The following is a 23,158-nucleotide window of genomic DNA, read 5'->3' as shown; positions in this document are numbered from 1 at the left end:
AGACTTCCCCCCCCATCCACATCTATTTGCTGTTGGGACTTAGATCTAGACCACTCTACATTTAGTGTAGTCACTCTTCTTAATGCATGTATCTGCTCATGTATGCTAGAGGAAGTGTTGGAAACACTGATGCAACATTCAGTACCTTCTATAGTGCATATCCCCCTGTAGGCCTCTAAAAATTAATCTAATAACTTTTCTGTAATTAGAATCTTGGCATGAGCATCTAGTTGCTCTGCCTCAGAAAGCATCTATTTTGTCCAATTTCAGGCAGGAAAATGACTCTAAACACACTTATTTTAGTTGAAAAAGTAATAATTCACATCCAACAGTCATTTACAGTCAAAAGATTAAGGGGCCGAATCCGATTCGATAAAATCCCCTACGAATAGTCGTATGGAGTATTTTTCCCGTGCGAATCGTACACCTTCAACGTCCCTGTACGTACGATGATAGGTGTACGGTGCGTAGGGGTACAGAGCATAGGGGTACGGTGCGTACGCCCATGATTGCAGGGATACGGTGCGTATGTGAATGTGTAGCTCTCCGTACGAATTGCTCATACAATGTTTTCCGTACGAATCGCGTTCTCGTTCCCCGGTCCGGATCGTACTTGTCGGGTCGTACAGCATGTTTACGATTCGTACGGTTCACCGTGAGGGTCCTGTATCGTACAGATTTTCCCTTGCTTTTCGTACGGTTTCCTACGATCGTACTATGCGATTCAGACGGATTCGTACGATTTGTACGGAAAGGGCTACGAATTCGAATCGTAGTACGGATTAGTTTCCTGAATCGGAATCGACCCCTAAATGTTGAAAAATCATCAATACTGACCATTTTGGGAAAGTTCGACAGGTCCGGGGTCATTGTTTTTCATCAGAAAATTGATTTTTGGGACTCTACCAAAAATGATCCAAAATGTCAATTGGATCATGCCCGAAAGCTTTTGCGGTAGAGTCAGCAATATTTTCCAAGATGTCTGCATTTCTTCTTATTTCATCTAAAGCAACAGTCATTGTGTACATGGGAATTAAAGCAGAAAAAAAACCTAGTAGTAGGTGATAAAGCCCGCCTACCCCTCCTTCGTTCTAAAGGATGACAAAGTATCTCATAGACGGAGCAACGCATCCTCAATAACAAGTTCCAGTCAATCTAAGATCAGCTAAGAGTAGATTTGCGACCCCCAAATGAAATAGGCATGACTTTGTGGTGGCGATGCTTATGAAACAACATTCAAAAATGAGGTAATTAAAAGGACTGTTCTCTGCAAGTCCTCCCAAAACACTAGAGGTGTTTGCTTCTCTGTGCTCACAAATAAATCCTTGTTCAGTCATTGCAAGAAGAGTAGCTTTAGGCATGTTCAGATTCAAAGAATTGTTAAACTTTTCAAAGCTTGGAGAGGTTCAGGGAGGACTGTATATTAGGGACTTACTGGCAATATAAAGGTGCCAATCTGGTGTATGCCAATTTTACCATGTTCAAAACAGGAGAGCACAAGCACTCTGCCACTGTCTAGGTACTACAGTTAACCACCATTCAAGAGGTCAGGGACTGCCACTACAGGCAATGAAAAGCATGTAAGCGAGGCTGAAAGAGAAAGAGGAAAGATAGGAAAACAGGGACATAGGGAGAAAGCTGGGATAACAAAGAACCTGCAAGAGTGAGGTAAAGATACAGGAAAAGTAGGGTGGTGGATCAAAAGGGGCATGATATGGATTCAAGACGAGGAGCTTTCATATTTGACAACTCCAGCATTTGGCAGCGCTGGCGGCAGGCTATTATGAAAACGTTGGACCCACCACTTATTTTTATTTATTTTTAACAAACTAAAAGCTACCAACCAAAAGGATGACAGCAATCTTGCATTATTTAGCAGGAAAGAAAATTCTGCCAGATGAACACTGGTTGTGTTATAAAAGACAAAGGAAACCCAAATACAATTGGTCAGGGACATTGGGTAATCAATTATTTCTAAAGACAGTGGTTCCTAGACATGGGTAATGTGAGTAAACAATAAATAAAGACCCAATCAGTGCTATATTTTACAGCTGTCCAGCCGGACAGGTTTTTTTTATTATGAGTTTGCTTAGATATATACAAAAGAAAGCAAGAAACAATTAAAGTGGGACACAATCCTGCATCCAACTTAGTGGGAAGGACGTACAACATGAAAACAGAAAGGCTCAGGCAGAGTAAATTGTTTGTATGGGGCACATTTTGATGACAAACAAATTATAGTGGAGACACCATTACACAAAATGAGTATTAAATGAAGAAGTGTATATGGCGCACAACAAGTCAACGGTGTTTCAATCCTTACAAAAGATATAGGATCATCATCAGGACATTATTAATGGTATGCCTGTGTACATTTTGCCTGCAGTAACTAGGTCCAGGTCAGAGTGACTTGGAGGAGGTTTGTTCCAGGCGAAGACCGATTAGAAGTCTGGGCCGAGTAAGAAAGATGCAGAGAGCCGCAGATGCGGTCTGTACAAGTAGAGGCTGGGTCAGAGTCTTCCTAATTAGAAGGGCTGTAACAGCTCAATTAAGGAGAAGAGTCTCCACGATTCAGACAGGCAAGGCATGCTGTAACAGCAGCTAATCACAGATTCCCCTGATACTTGAGACCAAGGATGCGGCTCACAGCTCACTGGGTTACCGTCCCAGATATACTGCAGACATCTGAAATAGGCTGAAATAGGCCTTCCTGGACCCTGATTCCTAGACTGCTATGCGCAATAACCTCTCAGCCTCCGAAATACACCGGATGCCGCCTGGTAGCTTAATTAGGCTGTTACAGGATGCCCAGGGCAGATTGCATTGTAGAGCAATAATCTCCACTTTGTAGGAATTCCTGAGGGAGTAGAGGGCACAAACGCCACCGCCTTTCTGGAAAATTGGATCAAATCTACTTGCAAGCCCGCTTCTTCACTGAGGGAGCACTATGTGTTTGGCCTTCACCCTCCCTCAGGTTCATCGCCCATGTACTGATTTATAGAGACAGAGACTCAATCCTTCGCTCGCCCGGAGCATTCCCGGACCTGACATACAAGGCATCTAAAATCCTGATCTTTCCAGACTATACTAGACATGTACAGCAGCAGTGCAGGACTTTCAAATCCATGAGGCAGAAATTGCAATCTATGGGTCTCCACTTTATGCTGTTAGTCCCAGCAAAACGAAAAGTGCTTTTCAACAATACATCCTACTTCTTCCAGACTCCTGAGCAGGCCTCGGTGTGGGTAGAGGAGCGGCCCCCAGCTCGTCATGGTCCAGAAGAAGAGAAAACATCTACTAGACAGGATGTATGATGTACAGCCCCAGCACTGTCTGGAAAAGAAGCCGTGGCAGACTGAGAACTGGTCATCCTCAGATGGGTGCACAGCAACCTAGTAGTGAGATGGAGAGGCCATCGATCGAGGAGGACTCAGACTCCAAGGGTGGCATGATGATCAACCACACCCTCCTGAGGTAAATTTGCCTACCTTGGCTTCATAGTGTTATACAGGTGGCCTGTCCTGGGCTCCGGACAACTTCCCCGTTTGGAGGCTGCCACTGAGCTGCGGTCCGCAGGTGGGGGAGCAGACGGACAGCTAGTGGCTTCAGGTAGGGGCCTCAGCACACCATTTTTCAACCTAGCATCTCAACTGACTATAGTTTGTAGCACAAGCTCTAGTTTCCAGCAGATTTTAATATTCTAATGGGTTGAAAGAAATTGGAGTCATGTGCCTTTACCCATCACCCCATGTTTGCCTGGTTTTTCTTATTCAGGCTTATTTCTGCTTCACTATTATCATTTATTGTGAGTTTGCTTATAATTTCTCCTAATTTTTATTGGCCGGCGATAGGTGTTTACCTGTTGGAGCAGGAGGGAGGGAGGAGGTAAGTAAATTCGGGCAGTCGTTTTGGTCCAATATGTCAGTTGTTACTTTGTCTTGCAGGTGTTTGTGCAGTTAAAACTACAGTGTGTATTGTGGCCCAGTGGAGGGTTAAGTCCCACGGCCTCCAAAGTAGGCCCTGAGTTCCCACAGGGTTATAAAGTGATGTCTTGGAATGTCAATGATATTAATGATAAATTGAAGAGGGGGGCTGTTATGCTATATGGCAAAAAGTTCCAGCCCGCAGTACTGATGCTGCAAGGGACCCACCTGTGGGGCACCAACTGTACTTTCCTTGGGAGATATGGCTATAGCAGGGTGTACCACGCAGAATACATGCAAGGCTCCAGGTAAGTGGCCAAACTCCTAAAGCGGTCCTTTACACTTAGGGGCCGATTCCGATTCCGATCCTGTAAAAAGCGTTCCGAATCGTCGTACGGAGCGTTTTTTCCCGTACGAATCGTACCCGTAACCGTCCCCGTACGTACAACGTAGTACGATTCACCCCTAATGCAGCCATCCTTACGAATCGTACCAGGAACCGTACAAATGGAATTTCCATACGAATCGCACTTGGAACCCGCTGTACGCGACGTTTGTACGGTTCACGGCCGCTTTTTACGACCCGGCAAGTAGGATTCGTGTCGGGTACGCACCATACGACCCTTTTCCTACGGGAGCTGAAAACAGCCGTAAAAGCAGAGTTCGCCCCGAAACAGGTACGGAACGTCCCCCCCGTGTATGCCGTGTACCCCCCATGATCGTAGGGGTACGCGCCGTACCCCTGCGATCATGTGGGGTACGCGCCGTACACCCAGCGTACATGGGGTATGCACCGTACCCCATGTACGCTGGGCATACGGCGCGTACCACATGTGCGATGGGTGTACGGCGCGTACCCCCCATGATGGCAGGGGTACGCGCCATACCCCTGCGATCATGGGGGGCACGCGCCGTACAGTGTGTATGTGATTGTGCGCTTTTCCGTACGAATTGCCCTTACCTGACGTGGACCGTACGAATCCTCATGCCCCGGTCCGGATCGTACTCGTCGGGTCGTAAGGCATGTTTACGAGTCGTACGGATCACGGTTTCAGCCTCGCAATACGTACGGATCGCGACTATTCGGACGGATTGACGGACTACGAATCGTACTACGCGACTCGGACGGACGGGTACGATTCGTACGGCGACGGCCCCGAATCAAAATCGTACGGACGTTATTTTTTCAGGATCGGAATCGGCCCCTTAGTGTCCACAAGGTAATTACCAACAGCTTGGTTAGATATGTGATGATAATGGGATCTCTAGAGGTCAACCAGTGGCACTTGTTGAGTGTTTTTACCCCACTATACTTGGTAGACTCCACCCTCAACTGGGAAAATTGGTGGCGGTCATTGACCTATTAATCTCCCCCACACGGCATGACGTACCAACTTGATTATTGCCTCATTCCCACCACAGATGTTGAGGTGATTGATAGCTCCTGTATACTTACCAGGGCAGTGTCTGACCAGTCACCAACAGAACTTACCATCAGCCATGCCAGGAGAGGGGAAATGGGGCCTTCCAGTTTAAATCCCTGGTTGTTGCTCAACAGGACCTTTCGTGATTACCTGCTACACACTATTGTAGTTTTATAGTTTGAGCTCAGCAATGACACAGTCTCTTCCTCTACCTAAGCTTTCAAAGCAGTCACAGGGGCAACGCTGTGTCCATCATCATGGCAAAATTAAAGACACGGTCACAGAGATACTGAAACTAGGGCGCTCAGTCACAGAGATGGAAACGGTTTGCATGCTCTGACCTTCAAAGACAGCATGATAAAACTTGGGGTTAGCTAAAGTCAAGCTCATACAGAAGCCCCTAGACACAGCACAACTTGTGTGGCTCCACTCTCAGAGTAGGGTATATGAAATGGATAACAAAGCTGGGATATTGATTTATTGACTCACAGGCAAAATCCATGTCAGCATTGTGGTCCCAGAATTTCATACAACAGCCCAAAATGGTAACATACTGTGATATTACAATTGAATTAGTCTCTTACTACAAAGTAGTACATGTTGATCAGCTTGTGCCCAAGATTGAGTGCGACAATCCATTAGTGCAAGACCTCATAGTGAAAGAACGGATGTATGACATTACAACGCATGCTTTTACCACGCATGCTTTTACATCGCAGTTTTTACAACGCATACCATTACAACGCATAGCGCTTTGGGGTGCTGGATAGTGAATAGTTTAATTTACTATTCCAACTCCAGTCCCCGTGGATAGTAGGGAAGGTGTTGGATAGTAAATTAAATCTATTCCCTATCCTAGAGCGCCCCCCAGCGCAATGCGTTGTAATTGTTTGCGTTGTAAAAGTTGCGATGTAAAAGCACTGCGTGGTAAAAGTTGCGTTGTAAAGGATGTTTTCCTGAAAGAACTATGAACAGCTTAGTGTAATGACATAGACCTCTCCATTATGGAGGAAAAAATCCAATTGGCTATTATCTTCAAGCCATCTGGTATGACAACGCCCTTGAACTGCACACTCTGCCCCGCAACCTCAGAGGAGCAACAATTACGGTTTTACTCAAGCGAGTAAACCGCCGGACAAGTGCGCTTCTTATCGTCCCATATCCCTGATCAACATTGAAATGAAAATTCTTGCCAAAATTATTGCTAAGCGCTCGCCCATGGTTGTGCGCTCTCTCGTGCATGGCGACAAAATGGCTTTTTAGCCAGTTAGGTTAACCAGGCAGCGCATGAGATGCCTCTATGTTGCTTTAGCTGAGGCAGAAGAAATAATTGAGGATAGTGCCTTTTTGGTGGTCAACATAGAACGGGCATTCAATACTGTAGATTGGCCTTTCTTAATTACCATTTGGCACAAGATGCGCTTTGGTCCCCGCTTCCTCTGCATGTCCGCTGCAATGTACACCAAAGTATGGGCACAAGTAGGAGTTAATGGAGGACTGTCCAGGTCCTTCTCCATAGGTTCAGATGAGCACCAGGGTGTCCACTTTCACTCCTATTTTATGTGCTAGTACCAGAACAACTCGCAGGATTGCCACGAGCTGATGCCAGAATCCAGGGGTTACATTGGCAGGGTAGACATGAAGACAGGGTCTCACTTTATACAGATGACATGCCTCTGTGTGTTCAGCAGGCCCACACCACTACCCCCCTCTCGTCAAAATCCTCCAGATCTATGGAGATGCGTCTGGGCTGATAGTCAATTGGCAAAAGTCCCAGATTGCTCCGTTTTGGGGGGAGTTCTCCAAGAGTGTAGAGGGCACGAGGCTGCGAATTGTGATGGATGACTTGCGGTACCTAGGTATGACAGCCCATTCCCCACAGTGCAGCTAGGACTTGAACATCATACTGGTCCTTACCAAGGTGTCATGCTCATTATGCTAGTCCTGTCATGTATACCTCTTTTTACAGACATTGTCCCATCCACACGACAATAATGGTTCTGAAACAGGTGAGCTTTTACCTAGGTGCTTGCTCCTGTCTCTTCGACACCAGCTCTTAGTATTCTGTCCTAATCCCTGTACCTGATGAACATAAACATGTCCTTAGGCACAGCATAATTACTCTTTATAAGGGTCACCACTTTTTTCATCCTTGGCCGAGAGCCTGCTGTGTATGATCGCATTTGTCTGGAAAAACATTTATGATTGTTTTCAAAACATATTGATTCTAGACGAAACACTGGAGTGACCACACTAGTATATAAAACCCTTATTTTCCACTTGCAAATTAGAGGGGAATTCATTCCAAGCTGACACGGAGTCCAGCATGCTGAATCTTCGACACAGAGAAACCAAAGAGGATGATGGACGGAGTGTTGAACAATGCAAGCACTCACCCCCAGTCAACTGATCTGGGTTTAATCCATCATCATTCTTTAGCTCACTCCGCCACCAACGGATTTAGGCCCATATCTCTGTACTGAGGTGAATGTATGACATTGTTCTTTATTCTGTCCATCAATAATTCTTTTTGCATTTGTCAGCCAAGTGGGACGGGTATGCTCAGACGTGAGTCCTGTGCTCTCCATGCCACTGGAATCAAGCTATCCTGGCTGAAGAGGGGTGAAACCCCGAAACCGGTCCTAGGATGCTTGTTTCCAGTCCAGGGAAGACCTGGTCTGGCAGTTCAGGCTGGACTGTTCCCATTGGGCGCAGGGTCAAGACTGATTTGCATAAGACTGGGTCCAAACTGGAATGGCATGTTGAGCAAAAAAACAATGGATTTAGGCCCAGATCTCTGTACTGGGGTGAATGTATGACATCGTTTTGCATTCTGTCCATCAATAGTTCTTTTTGCATTTGTCACCCCGAGTGGGACAGGTATGCTCAGACGTGAGCCACGTGCTCTCCATGCCACTAGAATCAAGATCTCCTGGCTGAAGAGGGGTGATACCCCAAAACCGGTCCTAGGATGCTTGTTTCCAGTCCAGGGAGGACCTGGCCTGGCAGTTTGGGCTGGACTGTTCTCATTGGGCACAGGGTCAAGACTGATTTGCATATGGCTGGGTCCAAACTGGAATGGCATGGTGAGCAAAAAAACAATGGATGTAGGCCCAGATATCTGTACTAAGGTGAATGTATGACATTGTTCTGCATTCTGTCCATCAATAGTTCTTTTTGCAATCTTCGGCACACAGCAGTCTGACATACCTCGCAGGGTGTCATCCTCGAAGCAAAGAGGGGGTTCTTCCTTTTCAATCATCAGGTGAGGGGGACAGTTCTTCCTGAGGGGTTTCTTGGCTACATACATACATATACATGCTACACATACAGATCTAGATTAAGTACTATTAAGCAAATTAATTAGGGCGCGCATTTTAGGAATATGCAAGTGCTACTGTTTTTATCTGAACTGCTTATGTTCATCTTATTAGCACTATGGTAGAAATCTATCTACTATTTACTATATTGGTACTAGCAATCTCTTTTGTATGCTTCTGCTTCATGATTGTAACAGCAAATATGTTTTACACAAGACTGACGCTGGACCAATAAATACTTATTGAAATATCCTATTCACCCTCTTGTGTGGTTTCTGGGAATAAGTGAGCACAAGTGTCTGAGCGAAAAGTACTGTACTGTTTTCCACGATCCCTGAGGAATCAGGGTTGTCATTTTCAATGGTTGCCAGAAACTATCTACACCACTGTAAGAAACAGATGGGTGGTAGGGGCACTGTAGAGCAAGCAGGGCTAATGGCTGATATAGCCTGTGGGGTTGTCCTGACACCAAGCTCTCAGTTTAGGTCATCCAAAATGCGCAGGTCCTGGAGATTTCTAGGAACTACACAACATGGCACCACCAACGTTGGTTTGGTTCTTTAATTTTAATGTAAAAATCTGAGTAGTTCAGTCGTGCTTTCTCAGAAAGCCCTATTCACACCTTTCAGAGACATCTGAAGTGGGAAGGGAAGTCCTCCTCAGCTGAGCATATATACCCTGCATAGTGGCTGAAGGTTTAACAAGCTTGTAAGGATAAAAGGTTCCCCACAGTGTGCAAAACTCCGAAAAATTTCTAAAAATGCTCGGTTCTTCTCCTTGAAAAATTACTGAGTCCACAAGTAGTGGTTCAGAGAATGGAGAAGAAGAATTTTCTAATTCTCTCAACATTAAAGAAAACTGTAGAAATGCAGTAACTATTAAGTTGAAAGAACACAGTTTACCTGCAACAGGTGGCTATGTTACCTTCGTGATTGAGGCACACAAGGTGTTCGGATCTGTTTCTCCTGGTTTCAGCGTAACCAGCTAAAATTTAATTCAGATAAATCTGAAATTATTTTTTTCGGCAGTGCCCCTGACACTCATTGGAAATCCTGGTGGCCTGTGGATATGCATCCCCCGTCTTCACCCACCCTGGTTGCTAAGAATCTGGTTGTCAAAATCGACAACGGATTAACTTTTAAGCCCCAGATTCTCAGTCTAGTTGGCCAATGTTTTGCCCTGCTGCGTACCCTCAGGAAATTTCTTCCTTTCCTCTCCCTTTCTCACAGGAGAATCACAGTCCAGGCACTGATCGGCTCTAGGCTCGACTATGCCAATGTTCTCTATCTAGGGCTCCCAGAGTACCTTCTAGCTCGCCTGCAAACTGTTCAGAATTCTGCTGCCAGGGCCATTTTTGGCCTCAGTCGTAGGACTCACACCTCAGCCCTCCTTGACTCGCTCCACTGGCTCCCAGTGAGGAAGCGTATACTCTTTAAGACTCTAACCATGGTCTTTAAATCCTTGCATGGTATTGGTGCTGTCTATCTAAGGAAACGTGTCCAATTCTATTTCCCTTCCAGATCTCTACGCTCTGCCACACAAGCTCTGGCCATCGTTCCAGCTACTAAGCGTGCCCGTATTGGGGGCCGCTCCTACAGATTACTGGCACCTCAGCTTTGGAATAAGCTTCCCCTTTCTCTTAGGAAATTAGACAATCTGCTGTCCTTTAGGAAGGGTCTGAAGACCTGGCTTTTTGGCCTTTAGTCTGTCTGTGTTTCCGGTCTCCTCTACAGATCTACATAGCGCCGGGACACTCTGCTCGAGTAGCCACGCGCTCTACAAGACACCCCTATAACATAACATAACATCAGAGGTATTCTACCCTTGGGTTCAGTTCCCTCCTGCAGATCCACAGACTAAATTGTTCCATACATAAATTGTAGTTGAACCACCAGATGAATACATTCCATACGAAGACACTGAAGTCCTGTTAACTTACCAGCAACGCAGAAACTGGTTTAAAGATACCCTCCCACAGACAACATCTGTTGGGAGACTCGGTCCACTCAGCATACAAGGAGCAACCTGGCCGGTCTAAGCGACATACACTCCACGTCCAGAGATGTAAACAAAGACATGGTCAGGCTATACAGACAGATTGTCCAGTTTGTTATGCAAATATTAACAGTCCAACCTGCGAGAAGTGCTCCAGTGGGTTCACATCAAACCACACCCACCATTAACTCACAGACACTAACATCAGTGATAAGAACAATACCATGAAAACGGGAGCAAATTACGTTCTAGATAGCACAAACAATTGCACAGCTGGCAGCAGTATTTCCCCATACGGGTGTGCAGGAAAAACATAGAATGCGAACCCTTTACTTTCCAATGGGGAGGGTTCTCGTGATCGACGATTGTACTACTTGGGGAACAATCTTTGCTGCAGTATACATCAAAATACATGGTACCCCTTCCATAGCAGTCGTTCCAGAAGTATTGAAACAAATACAGAATGAGTATGGGGCGGGACCTGCCCTGGACTTGGGGATGAAACTGATGGGTAATTTTGCCCAAGTCTCTGCAATCATGCTGAGTAACATAAAGGGGGAGGCAGCAGTGGCCATACCCAGCTGCATAGAGAAATAGTGAGAATTACCGAAAATTATTGAAGAAACCTACGCTGCATTAGGTAGAAATAATCTGGGAACCAAAGCAGGGAAGCCTCAAATGGCAGCTAGTCCCGACAAGGACAACTTGAAGCAAGCACCCACTTCTTCTAAAAAGAAATGGGAGAACAAACAATCTAAAAATACCAATACGGAAAATAATTCATGATCAAGGGGTCCGTCTCCCCTACGGGAGTCCTCTGAAAAGAGGTATAACAGTAGGAATTGTGATAGCATTAGGAAACCTGGCAGGTATCAGGACACTGATTTACATTCCTTTTATTCCTTCCAGGGTTTATCAAAAAATCGGAGAGGGACGGGCGATCAGAACAAAAGCAAAAAGATCGACCAAAGACAAAAAGGGAACACATCGAAATTCATTTTATATTATGAAACAGGAAGAACAACCTAAAACAAAAACTCAATTCAAAAAGAAGAAAGTAGTTGGCTTGAAAACTAGACATACCCAGGTTACTGAAGACTCAGCTTCTGAACGGGGAATGGGCTCTGACGATGCTTGACAGCGCGGCAGAAGAAACAATAGCTTGCTGGAACCGGAAGGATTTTCTGGTGACTGCAGTTTGAATTAACATATCACGGTGGAAACATCTGAAACGAGAGTTAGTGTCCCACACTGATTACACAAAATACACTCCAGAGGGGGATATCACAAGGAAGGTTAAAGGTCTCTTTTGGGAGAACTTAACATATGGGTATGAAATACTGTCATCAGGAACAGATTGGCCGCCTGAGTATTTGATGGATTACCCAAGAGGGGAAAGCGTAATTTTGCCTGCTTTCTCCGACCTTGTTCCAAAATCTCTAAAACATTCATACACGCAGGAGTGGGCGCTAGTGCTAGCTCCAGCATTATACCACAACTATGTAGGGTGGGACTTGGAGTCAACTCACTACAAAATCCCATTGAAATCTACTCCAAATCCACAGAGATAGTATCCTATAAAAACGATGCAAAGAGATAGGTCAAAGAAATCTTAGACCAACTTGAATACCAAGGTGTAATTGAGACTTGCACCTCCCCGATGAATAAGCCTTTGTTTCCTCTTATGAAACCTGACAACACATATCATCTAGTTTCAGATTACCGACATTTAAACACATGCACATGAACATTTGCAGTTCAAAATGCACATAGTGATGCACTAATGAATAACATCATGCGGAAGAAATACAAAACAACATTAGATATCTTGAATGGATTCATCTGCCAAAAATATAGCTTCAGAACGCAGATATTTGACAGCATTTTCTGCCCTCGGCACTCAACAGAATGTGTTTCATTTTCCGCAGGCGTATGAGAACAGCCCTGGATTCTCGGCAAGAGTGTCAGAATTATTACAAACATGCGATGAGGAGGCAGTGTCCTATGTAGATGGCATGTTTCTGAAGGACGATGAATTACTTGAACACTTGAGCAGGGTGAACAACATAATTGTGGGATTCCCCAATTTGGACTACAAATTTAATTCCAAGAAATAAAAAATTGCCCATCTCAATATCTTATTTTTGGAATATGAGCTCGCAAGTGAAGGCAAAATGCACAATGCTCCAACCTCCAAAGACTCTCAAAGGTTTGCAATCCATATTAGGATTTTAAAAATTTGACAGAACATACATTCTAGATTATGCAGAGAATGTAAATCGTTTCTAAGACTTAATCAGACCTGATTTCACCGCACATTAGTGGACACAGGAACATACAGATACACTACGGTAAGTTCAGGCTAACATGATAGCATCAAAACATTTGCACACACATGTGAATTCTACCAACTTGGTGATCCGGGTGGTCCCGGGTTTATCACGACATACATACATCACTTTCAATAAAGGTAAAACAGTACCAATTGCATATAAATCCCATTTATATACAAATGCTGAAATGCGATTTGCGGCCACAGAAAAAATACTGACAACAGTAATGACTGCTGTAGTGAGAGACAGGGGAAACGCATTATTGTTGAAACCCAGGTACCGACTTTTGAAGCGGTTACCAAAACGAGCATTCAATATGCAAAAGCAGTGTATCCACGATGGATACAATGGGCTAGTTCTCTCACTGCAACATATTTAGATTACAAATAGGATTCTACATTGAAAACACAAGCATTTCTGCAGTACGAACAAGACAACCCTCTCCCCAATGAAATCTTGCCTCTAGAAAAATATGAATACATCATTTATACTGATGGTTCTGCTCAGCCTGCCATAGGAAGTAAACAACAGTATAACACAGCATGGGCGATAGTGAAGTGACGTATACGGGACGGTAAGTTCCATCACAGCAATACAACTATGCTATCTCTAGGAGATTGTACAGCACAGTTGGCAGAGCTGAAAGCCCTGATACTAGCACTACAATATACAGATCAGGAATTCCCCACATTGATAGGGTGCAATTCATTTTACTGTGTGTAGTCCTATAATGAATGTCTTCATTACTGGGGCCAGAATGGGTTTAGAGATTCCAAGGGTTGAACAATTAAACAAAAATTGTTATGGGACCAGTGGCAAAACTGAAAGCATGCCTGCCACGGGCTCAAGTTATCCACACTTTGAGTCATCAGTGGGTTCGCGTGCACGTTGAAGGGAATCCACTGGCTGATGAAGCCTCCAAGGCGACTGTCAGACTATAAAAGTATACTCGTTGCGTAGCTGCACAGGAACAGAGATGCTGATTCCCAAATCCACCCCGGGCAACCACCCAGAGCTTGTACACAAGTCTCTGAATTATTACCTCAGAGGGAAGGGGGAAATTGGATAAAATAATAAACGACAAGAGAAGAGACTTTCTTGGTTGGTTCCTTTCATCAGTCCGACCCGCAGACCATTACTTGCCTTGAACCTTAAAGGGAAAAAATAAACATTACTCTCAACCTATCCTTCCTTCCATTCCACCCACTCCTCCTGACTTAGACCTACCATTAGTTTCCAAGAATCTAGCTTCTCTTCTGTACCCTTTTTTCTGGCATTCCTACTTCTTAAACTTGAAGCGCTACTCTAATATCGCACCCACCTGCTCAACTCCTCCAACAGGTGGTGCTACTAGTTTTCCTTCGGCTTGTAGCTAGTTTTTGGTTTCTTTGGGCAGTTTCTGACAAAATGACCCCCCCTCCACAATACATGCACAAGTTACTACTCCGCCTCTTCTCCTTCTCTTCTTTAGAGAGCGGTCCACGTATTGTTCCGATTTGCATGGGTTCTACTCCCAAAGATCCTTCATTACCTCGACTGTTTTCTGATTTGACGCGATCAAATCTTGGAACTGATGGTCTGAATTCTCTTCTTTTTTCACCTTTTCTTTCTCCTTGCCGAAAGTCTATTTCCAACACAAGATCCACCAACGCCGAAATTTCAGTAGGTCGATTTGGAATTCCAGCTAAGGCATCTTTGAGCTCGTCCTTCAATCCTCTGTAGAAAACTGCCGCCCGCTTACTATCTGGCCAATCTGTTTCCACCACTAGTTTATTGAATTGTGCCAGGCACGAGACCAGGTCTCGATTTCCCTGTCTCAAATCCAGCAATTCATTGTCGACCACTTGAGATATTCTCCTCCTGTCAAATATCCGTAAGAATTCTTGTTTAAAATTCTCATAATTTCTCAGAATCGGATCATTCCTAGTGATGAGCGGCAAGGACCAATCTGCTGCGTCACCGCTCAGATATGACAAGGCAAAGGCGACCTTGGATTGCGCATCAGGAAAAATTGAAGGGCGGCACATGTAATGTGAAGAACATTGAGTGATGAATATTTGAGCCTTCTGGGGATCCCCACTAAATCGCTCTGGAGCCACTAAGGGAATAACTGGGGACAAGGAATGGATCACCTGGGTAGTCATTCTATTTGCACTCTCCGTTAAAGGATTTTGAGCATCCTGTCCTGAACCAAAGGGCTGCCTAAATCTTTGTACTAAGTCTGCTGTTTCTTTTCGGGAATTCCCTATCTCCATTTTTAAGTTTTGATTTTCCTCCCTAACTGCACTTAACTCCTTCTGGATTGTATCTAAAATTACTCCTAACCCTTGCAGGTCTATTCCTTCAGCCATCTCTGTTCGGGTGCAAGGTGCGACTTGGGCACTTCACTCTGTCAGACTATAAAAGGATACTCGTTGCGTAGCTGCACAGGAACAGAGATGCTGATTCCCAAATCCACCCCGGCAAACCACCCAGAGCTTGTACACAAGTCTATGAATTATTACCTCAGAGGGAAGGGGGAAATTGGATAAAATAATAAACGACAAGAGAAGAGACTTTCTTGGTTGGTTCCTTTCATCAGTCCGACCCGCAGACCATTACTTGCCTTGAACCTTAAAGGGAAAAAATAAACATTACTCTCAACCTATCCTTCCTTCCATTTTCCATTCCACCCACTCCTCCTGACTTAGACCTACCATTAGTTTCCAAGAATCTAGCTTCTCTACTGTACCCTTTTTTCTGGCATGTAGTGACAGATTTTCTGTTATGTAGTCTCCTGTAATACAGAAAATATCCTCTTCTTATTTATGGATTCCTCTACTACTGCTCTCCCCTCATCCCTATCTCCCTCTATACTCACTGTTTTTACCTGTCTTTTAATTCCTTTCTCCTTGTTGCCTTTCTAGCCTTTTCTGTCCTTCAGTTCCTGTAAGAATTATAATTAAGCCAGAGAAATTACTATTGTAAATTGTTCTCTCTAATTTTGTTAGTAATGTACTTTGGCTCACTCCTCCTCTAACCTGTTTTTTCCTTGTAAATACCGAGGTCTCTTTTAATCCAGTCCTTCCTTCTTATTTTCAGAGTATTCAGAGGCAGGATCAATACCTCTCAGGCTTGGGACCTTACTCTAGTTCTAAGAATCACAAGGTGAGTTCAACTGTAATATCAGTCCCTGTTTCCTGTTAATATCGAGGTCTCTGTTTAATCCTGTCCTTCCTTTACTTTCAGAGAATACGAGGGCTGTATTCCTACTTCTTAAACTTGAAGCGCTACTCTAGTCTTACAAAACCACAAGGTAAGTTCAATTGTAATATTTATGGTTTTCCTTTACTCTTGTTTAACAACGGCAAACGTTAATGCATTTCACTTATCGTCTTTTCTTCTCTGGGTCTGCAGACACGCTCGGTGAGCGCGCTTCCTTCCTGACGAGATGCCGCCGCTCCGAATCCGTCAAGGTAAGTTTTTGAGCATCTGGTTATTAACACGGCAAACTTCGGTCCAATGTTTCCTCACAACAAAAGAAAAACGCTTAGAAGTTTCCTCAAGACTACGGAAGAAACGTTCCGTTGGGTTTGTGCGGTCGTTTCTTAATCTGGGCAATGAATGGGTAAATTCCCCTGTCAGGACTTCTAAGCGTGGGGAAATTAACCTAATTAATTAACTGAGGTTTTTTACTTGGTTCACAGAACGAACGCTATAACTCCTAACCGGACTGAAAACTCTAGTGAAGTGCGCAGATCTTGGTCAGCGCGCGCTCCACACAGGCTCGGCTAGCGAGGAGCCTAGAACACTAGACCGCAGACGTGAACTCCAATCTGGTCGCCAGCCTGGCGGCCATCTTGGAGTTCCATGTTCTCACTCGATCGGTCCACGAACCCTCAGTTTGCTGCCGAATTAGAGTTGGATTTCTCTGGTGAACTATTATGGCTACTTGAGAATCTCGGGACCTGACAGTACCCTCCAACAAGGCAGATCCTCTCCGCCTTGGTTTTGAAGGGTGCCGTTGATGAAAAGATTTGATCAATCTTGGAGCATGAACGTCCTCCTCTCGCTCCCAAGATCGTTCTTCTGGCCCATAACCTTTCCAGTCCACTAAATAGAACAGTTGCTCTTCTTTAGAGCATTTTGAGTCCAAAATTTCCTTAACTTCGTACTCCGTACCTGTTTCTAGATTCAGAGGTTTTGGAGGCAACATTTTTCGCAGATTTTTTGAAACCTTCTTCAACAATGAAATGTGAAAAACTGGATGAACCTTAAGTCTTGATGGTAAGATGAGTCGATAAGTTACCTGGTTAATCTTTTTCTCTACTGGATAAGGACCTATGAACCTCGGTTGGAATTTTCGATTCCCTTTCAATCTTAGGTTCTTGGTGTTCAACCAGACCTCGTCCCCTTCTACCAAGCTAGGACCTTCTCTCCTCTTCTTGTCTGCATAAGCCTTGTATCTTTCTTTTGCTACCTTCAGACTTTCAGTTGCCTGTAGGTGTATCTGCTCTAAGGAGACACTACATCTCTAACTGCTGGGACTGTGATGTTAGTTTGTCTGGGACTGGAATTTGGATGTCTCCCATAATTCATGTAGAAGGGAGAGAAACCTGTGGATACATTCATGGCATTATTGTACGAAAACTCTGCTGCCCATAAATATTCTGACCAGTTCCCATCCTGCTTTAAAAGGAACAACCGTAAATATTGTTCCAACTCCTCGTTAACTCTTTCAGTTTGACCATCAGTTTCTGGGTGGTAACTGGTAGAAAGTCTCACTTCGGTTCCTAAGCTTTCCATAAAGGATTTCCAAAAATGAGAAATGAACTGTGGACCTCTGTCAGAAATCACGACTTTAGGAATTCCATGAATTTTAACTATTTCAGTACTAATGTGTGTGGCTAACTGCTTAGCTGTAGGAACCCCTTGTAGTGCTGTGAAGTGTGCCATTTTTGAGAACGAATCCACTACTACTAAGATCGTATCAAAACCCTGACTGAGTGGCAAATCTACGATGAGGTCTAAGGTAATTGTGTGCCAGGGATAAGGTGGTGTGGATAAAGGCTGTAGCAATCCTTTGGGGGCCTGCCGTTCAGATTTTCCCTGAGCGCAAATCTCACAAGTCTTAACGTATTCCTCAATGTCCTTGATCATTCCAGGCCACCAGTAGTGACGCCTTATCAGCTCTTTAGTTTTTGCCTCTCCCTTGTGCCCCGCCAATTTTGCATCATGACAATCTCGCATAACTTTTAGCTGCAACTCCTTAGTAGGGATGTAAAGATGGTCTTGATCGTAAGGCAGTTGATGAAGGATTTCTCGACCTTCCTTCTCCTTGATCCACTCCTGCATGGCCTCTGGACTCATTGCTTCAGAAATCTCCTTCTCCAGACAAATCGAAGTTGTGACACCTATTATCTTTTCCTCTGGAATGATAGATTGATTTTCTAAAGGCATCTTTTGATTCTCAGTGTCTATTCTTGACAAGGCGTCTGCTTTTCCATTCTGTGTTCCTGGTCGATAGGTAATGACAAAATCATAATCCGCGAAATACAATGACCATCGTAGTTGTCTTGGGGTCAGTGTTCTGGCTGTTTTTAGAAATTTTAGATTTTGATGGTCCGTAAATACTGTCACCTGATGATGGGCTCCCATGAGATGATGTCTCCATTCCTTAAAGGCGTCCTTTATCGCCAAAAACTCCTTCTCGGTGATGGTATAGTTACATTCCGCCGGAGACAGTTTTCTAGATCGGTACGCTACTGGATGTAATTGCCCAGTGATCTTATTTCGTTGGGACAAGACTCCACCAACTGCTTGGTCCGAGGCATCAGTTTCAACATAGAAGGGTTCTGTGGGATCAGCATGTTGAAGTATTGGGGCCGACGTGAAATCTTTCTTCAAACCATCGAACGCCTTCTCAGCTTCTTCGGTCCATTCAAACTGAATTCCTTTCTTTTTTTTTTTTTTTGGTTAAAGACTTTTATTGAGCAATAAAATAAGAGGTACAGATATGGGCCCACAACCACACGGGCTGGCCGCTAATTGCAATGCATAAATAGCAATCAATCATTCCCGTGGCTAGGCACAGAACATATACCAATTATCGCTCGAAGCATAGGGCAGGACAGAACAATTTTATATTTAATCATAAAAACAACAAACACTAAACAAGGCGAATGCACATTAGTCAAGTCAGCCCAGAAGGCGGAGGGGAAAGCAACTAATCAGGATGACAAAAAGGATCAATGAAATTCGGCATGGCCGGGGGGGGGGGGGGGGGCCAGCGGGGAGGACAGGAAATCCTAAAACAATATGAAAAATTATCCGGGAATGTCAGCCTAGGGAGACAGGGTAACATCGGGAGTGCCAACCAAGGGAGGGGTACAAATATCTCCACGATATGCATTCCACTGACCCCAGATCTTCGTCCACGCCCTGGGTCTGCCCCTAGCCACATAAACAGTTTTCTCTCGGAACATGGACCAGTCCATATTATCTTCCCACACCGAAACTGCGGGAGGTCTGGATGCGCCCCAGAGTTGCGCAATGTCTCGCTTCGCAACCATGTATCCCAAGGTTGCCCATCTGGTCTGGACTACAGAATAGTCGGTGGGTTCCCACACGTTCAACAAGCATCGCCGGGCCTCGGGCCGCAGGGTAACACCAGTAACGACAGTCATCACCGCAAGCACATCAATCCAGTAGGCAGCTACCACCGGGCACTCCCAAAGAATATGTAGAAATGTAGCACTCATCCCGCAACCACGCTTGCATAAGCCATCCGGGGAGAAACCCATCACAACCAGACGCGGACCAGTCACATACACCCGGTGGAGGATCTTAAGCTGGACCAAACGGAGACGGGCGGGGATGGCGACCTCTTTCGGAGAAGAGAGCGCCGACTGCCAATCCTCGTCGTCCAAGTCCAATCCGTCACCGACCCAAGCCTCCCTAAGTCGGACCAATAAGTCAGCGCGATTATTAATCAATTTCTTGTAAACAAGGGAGATAGTGCTATCGGGCAAGTGTCCGTCCAGTATACGATCCTCAAGGGGGGAGGACTCGGGCAGGGTCTCATCAGGAGTCAGAACTGAAGCCAAGGCATGCCGGACCTGCAAATACCGGAAAAACTCCCTATCACTCAAGTCATATTCTGCCTTAAGGGCCTGGAAAGACTTCACCCTACCCTTCACACAGACATCACCCACTTTACATATCCCAATCATATCCCAGCGGTCAAAGCCCTTAGTAGACCAGAGACACCCCAATCGTTCGGAAGCAAACAGCGGGGTCGCCATTGTCAATCGATTCTCCCATCCCAAACTCACATTCGCAGCGCGCCACACTTTGACTGCGATCCTGGACGGGCCCGCAAGGAGGCACCCAGCCGATCTAGAATAAAGCGCTCTATTAAAATTCCCTCCCGGCAGCTGGAGTCTATCCATCTCAAAGGCCGGATCTCGACCCGGGGAATACATTGCGTGGTTAATGGCAGACAGCTGGGCAGCCCAATAATATCTCTTGATATCGGGGAGCGCCATGCCCCCGTCATACCAAGGGATGGTAAGTTTCGCGAGGGCGATACGTGGACGCCCGTCCCAGATCAATTGCCTTTGAAGACTCTCGATCTCCCGGAAATAGGTAGCGGGAATGTCGTCATAAAAATTTGGAAGCGCATATAAGAATCGCGGCAAAGACATCATTTTAAAAAGGGCAGTCCGGCCCAAAGGAGACAGGGGTAGCTTACGTCAACGGGCCACATCCAGTCGCAGCCTAAGAAGCGGGGGGAGGAGGTTACGCTCGAACCTGAGTGAGGAGTCCAGCGTAATAAAGATCCCCAAATACTTGAAGCCAGAGCGAACAACCTGGATAGGAAACCTGTCCGGTAATGGGGGCAAAACACCCGAGAGAACATACACACAGGACTTAGCCCAATTAATAACAAGACCCGAATTAGTGCCAAACGAAGTAAGAACGTCAAATAAGACATTTAAAGATTTACGCGGGGAAGTAAGATATAAAAGAATGTCATCCGCGTAAAGCGAAACCCGGTCTTCAAAATCTGGTGACCAACGGATCCCCTTAAGTGAAGGTTCCCAGCGAAGCCACGCAGCCAACGGTTCCAAAGCAAGCGCGAAGAGCAACGGAGACAGGGGGCACCCCTGACGGGTCCCCCTACCAAGACAGAAGGGGCCAGAGACCCGACCGTTTACCACCACCTGTGCCAAGGGTTCGGTGTATAACAACTGTACCCAACCGATAAACTCAGGGCCAAAACCGAATTTCTCAAGAGTTGCCCAAAGATAGGGCCACTCCACCGCGTCGAAGGCCATTGAGGCGTCCAGCGAAGCCAAAATGGCCGGCTCCGTCAAACGCCCCGCCCTCGCAACTACTCCGTGCAGACGACGTAGGTTAAGAGCCGTGTTGCGATGCGGGATAAATCCAGACTGATCCGGATGAACCAAGCCACCAATGACCGTCAAGAGGCGGGTTGCCAGGAGCTTAGCCAGGACCTTGGGTTCAACATTCAACAGGGAAATGGGCCTGTAAGAGGAACAAAGGTCTCGAGGTTTACCGTCTTTGGGAATAACAACTATCGTAGCCAGACGCTGATCATATGGGAGAATACCCCGTTCTCGGGCTTCCAAAAACATGGTGCGAAGATAAGGCGCCACCTTATCAGGACGCAGCTTGTACAATTCAACTGGCAATCCATTCGGGCCCAAAGCTTTGCCCGAACGGAGTGAGCGAATGGCTGTCGCTATCTCGTCCGTAGTGAAAGGGGACTCTAAAGAGATGCGGTCTAAATCGGAAACACTGGGCAGAGCTATATCACGTAACAAAAGGCGAGAGTCATCGACATCCCGTTCAGACACAGGAGTATAAACCACACGAAAATAATCCGCAAAACATTCAACTATTCCAATCGGGTCTGTCACTCCCACACCATTCGAAGTCTGGATCACAGGCACCACACGACTCGCCCTCTCCTTCTTATCCAACCATGCCAATAATTTACCCGCTTTGTCCCCCACATCGTACAAACGACCCTGTTGCTCCCGAAACATCAATTTAGCTGCATCAGTGACCAAAGACCTGTAAGCAAATTGTTTCAGACCCAGGGCGTGGAGTTTACCAGATGTGACACCCGATTCTAGATCAGCCTCTATGTCAGCAATCTCCCCCTCAAGGAACACCACCTCCCGATTCCTCGCCTTTTTAAATTCAGCAATAAGGGAAAGGGCCTGCCCACGAATCACTGTCTTAAAGGCCTCCCACAGGGACACTGCAGAGGAGACGGACCCCTCGTTGTCTAAAAAATAATCGTCCAAAGACTTAATTAAGAGAGTGCTGGTCTCAGGGGAGGTGAGGTACCAAGGGTTGATAGGAGCCACCCGGCCCGCCGTCTCCACCCCCACCTCAAAGCAAAGCCAGAGCGGGGAATGATCAGATATGCCCCGGGGGAGGTGTCTAATCTCACGAACCGCTGGCGACTGCGCCGCAGGCATCAGGAAGTAATCCAGTCTAGACAGACTCCCGTGGGCCCCAGAGTGGAAAGTGTATTGAAGCCGAGTAGGATGCATAAGTCTCCAGCAATCCACCAAGCCGAACGTGTCTAGAAACCCACCCAGCCACTGTTGGGCCAATGGGGAGAATACTATCAGGGAGGTCCAACAACACACGGCCCAAATCAGAAAAGGTAGAGGTCTGTAGACCGGGGGGCACATAAACGGCAAACAAGGAAAGGGTTCGGCCCTCATAGCGACCCACGAGGACGGCGTAACGCCCCCGATCATCAAGGATCACATCATCAATAGCTAGGGGGAGGGAAGCCCGGACAAGGATACCCACCCCCCTGGAACCAGTGGTAAACCCCGAATGCGCGGCGAGGCGATAGCCCCACCTATTCAGTGCACGACATGTATTACCAACCAAATGAGTCTCCTGTAGAAAAACAATATCCGGAGACAAACGTCGTATACAGCGCATCACCACACCCCGCTTAATACGATCCCCCAGACCATTAACATTCCACGAAATAAACCTCAACCCGCTACCACCCACCCCACACATCAACGCCGCAACCCCCCTCCAATGAGCATGACATCAAAAACATCAGTAGCAAGATAAAATCGCCTTGAGAACACAACACACAATCAACAAACTTCCCATCCACC

At 45.8% G+C, this 23,158-nt stretch overlaps 1 long non-coding RNA gene across 2 annotated transcripts in view; it reads right to left on the bottom strand.

Moving 5' to 3' along the window:
* Positions 1–23,158, bottom strand: part of LOC144761947 (uncharacterized) — a 210,449-nt gene that overhangs the window by 41,045 nt on the left and 146,246 nt on the right. Inside the window, exon 4 of one of the 2 annotated variants that reach the window (XR_013595970.1) lies at positions 11,746–11,888. The exons of the other annotated variant lie outside the window; for it this stretch is intronic. This is a non-coding gene — a long non-coding RNA (uncharacterized LOC144761947). The remainder of the gene's footprint in view (positions 1–11,745; positions 11,889–23,158) is intronic. 2 annotated transcript variants of the gene reach the window in all.

The sequence above is a fragment of the Lissotriton helveticus genome, chromosome 6 (assembly GCF_964261635.1).
Source record: "Lissotriton helveticus chromosome 6, aLisHel1.1, whole genome shotgun sequence".
Taxonomy (NCBI): domain Eukaryota; kingdom Metazoa; phylum Chordata; class Amphibia; order Caudata; family Salamandridae; genus Lissotriton; species Lissotriton helveticus.
The sequence above is the reverse complement of the archived record's forward strand: the minus strand, read 5'-3'. Positions and strand labels throughout refer to the sequence as shown.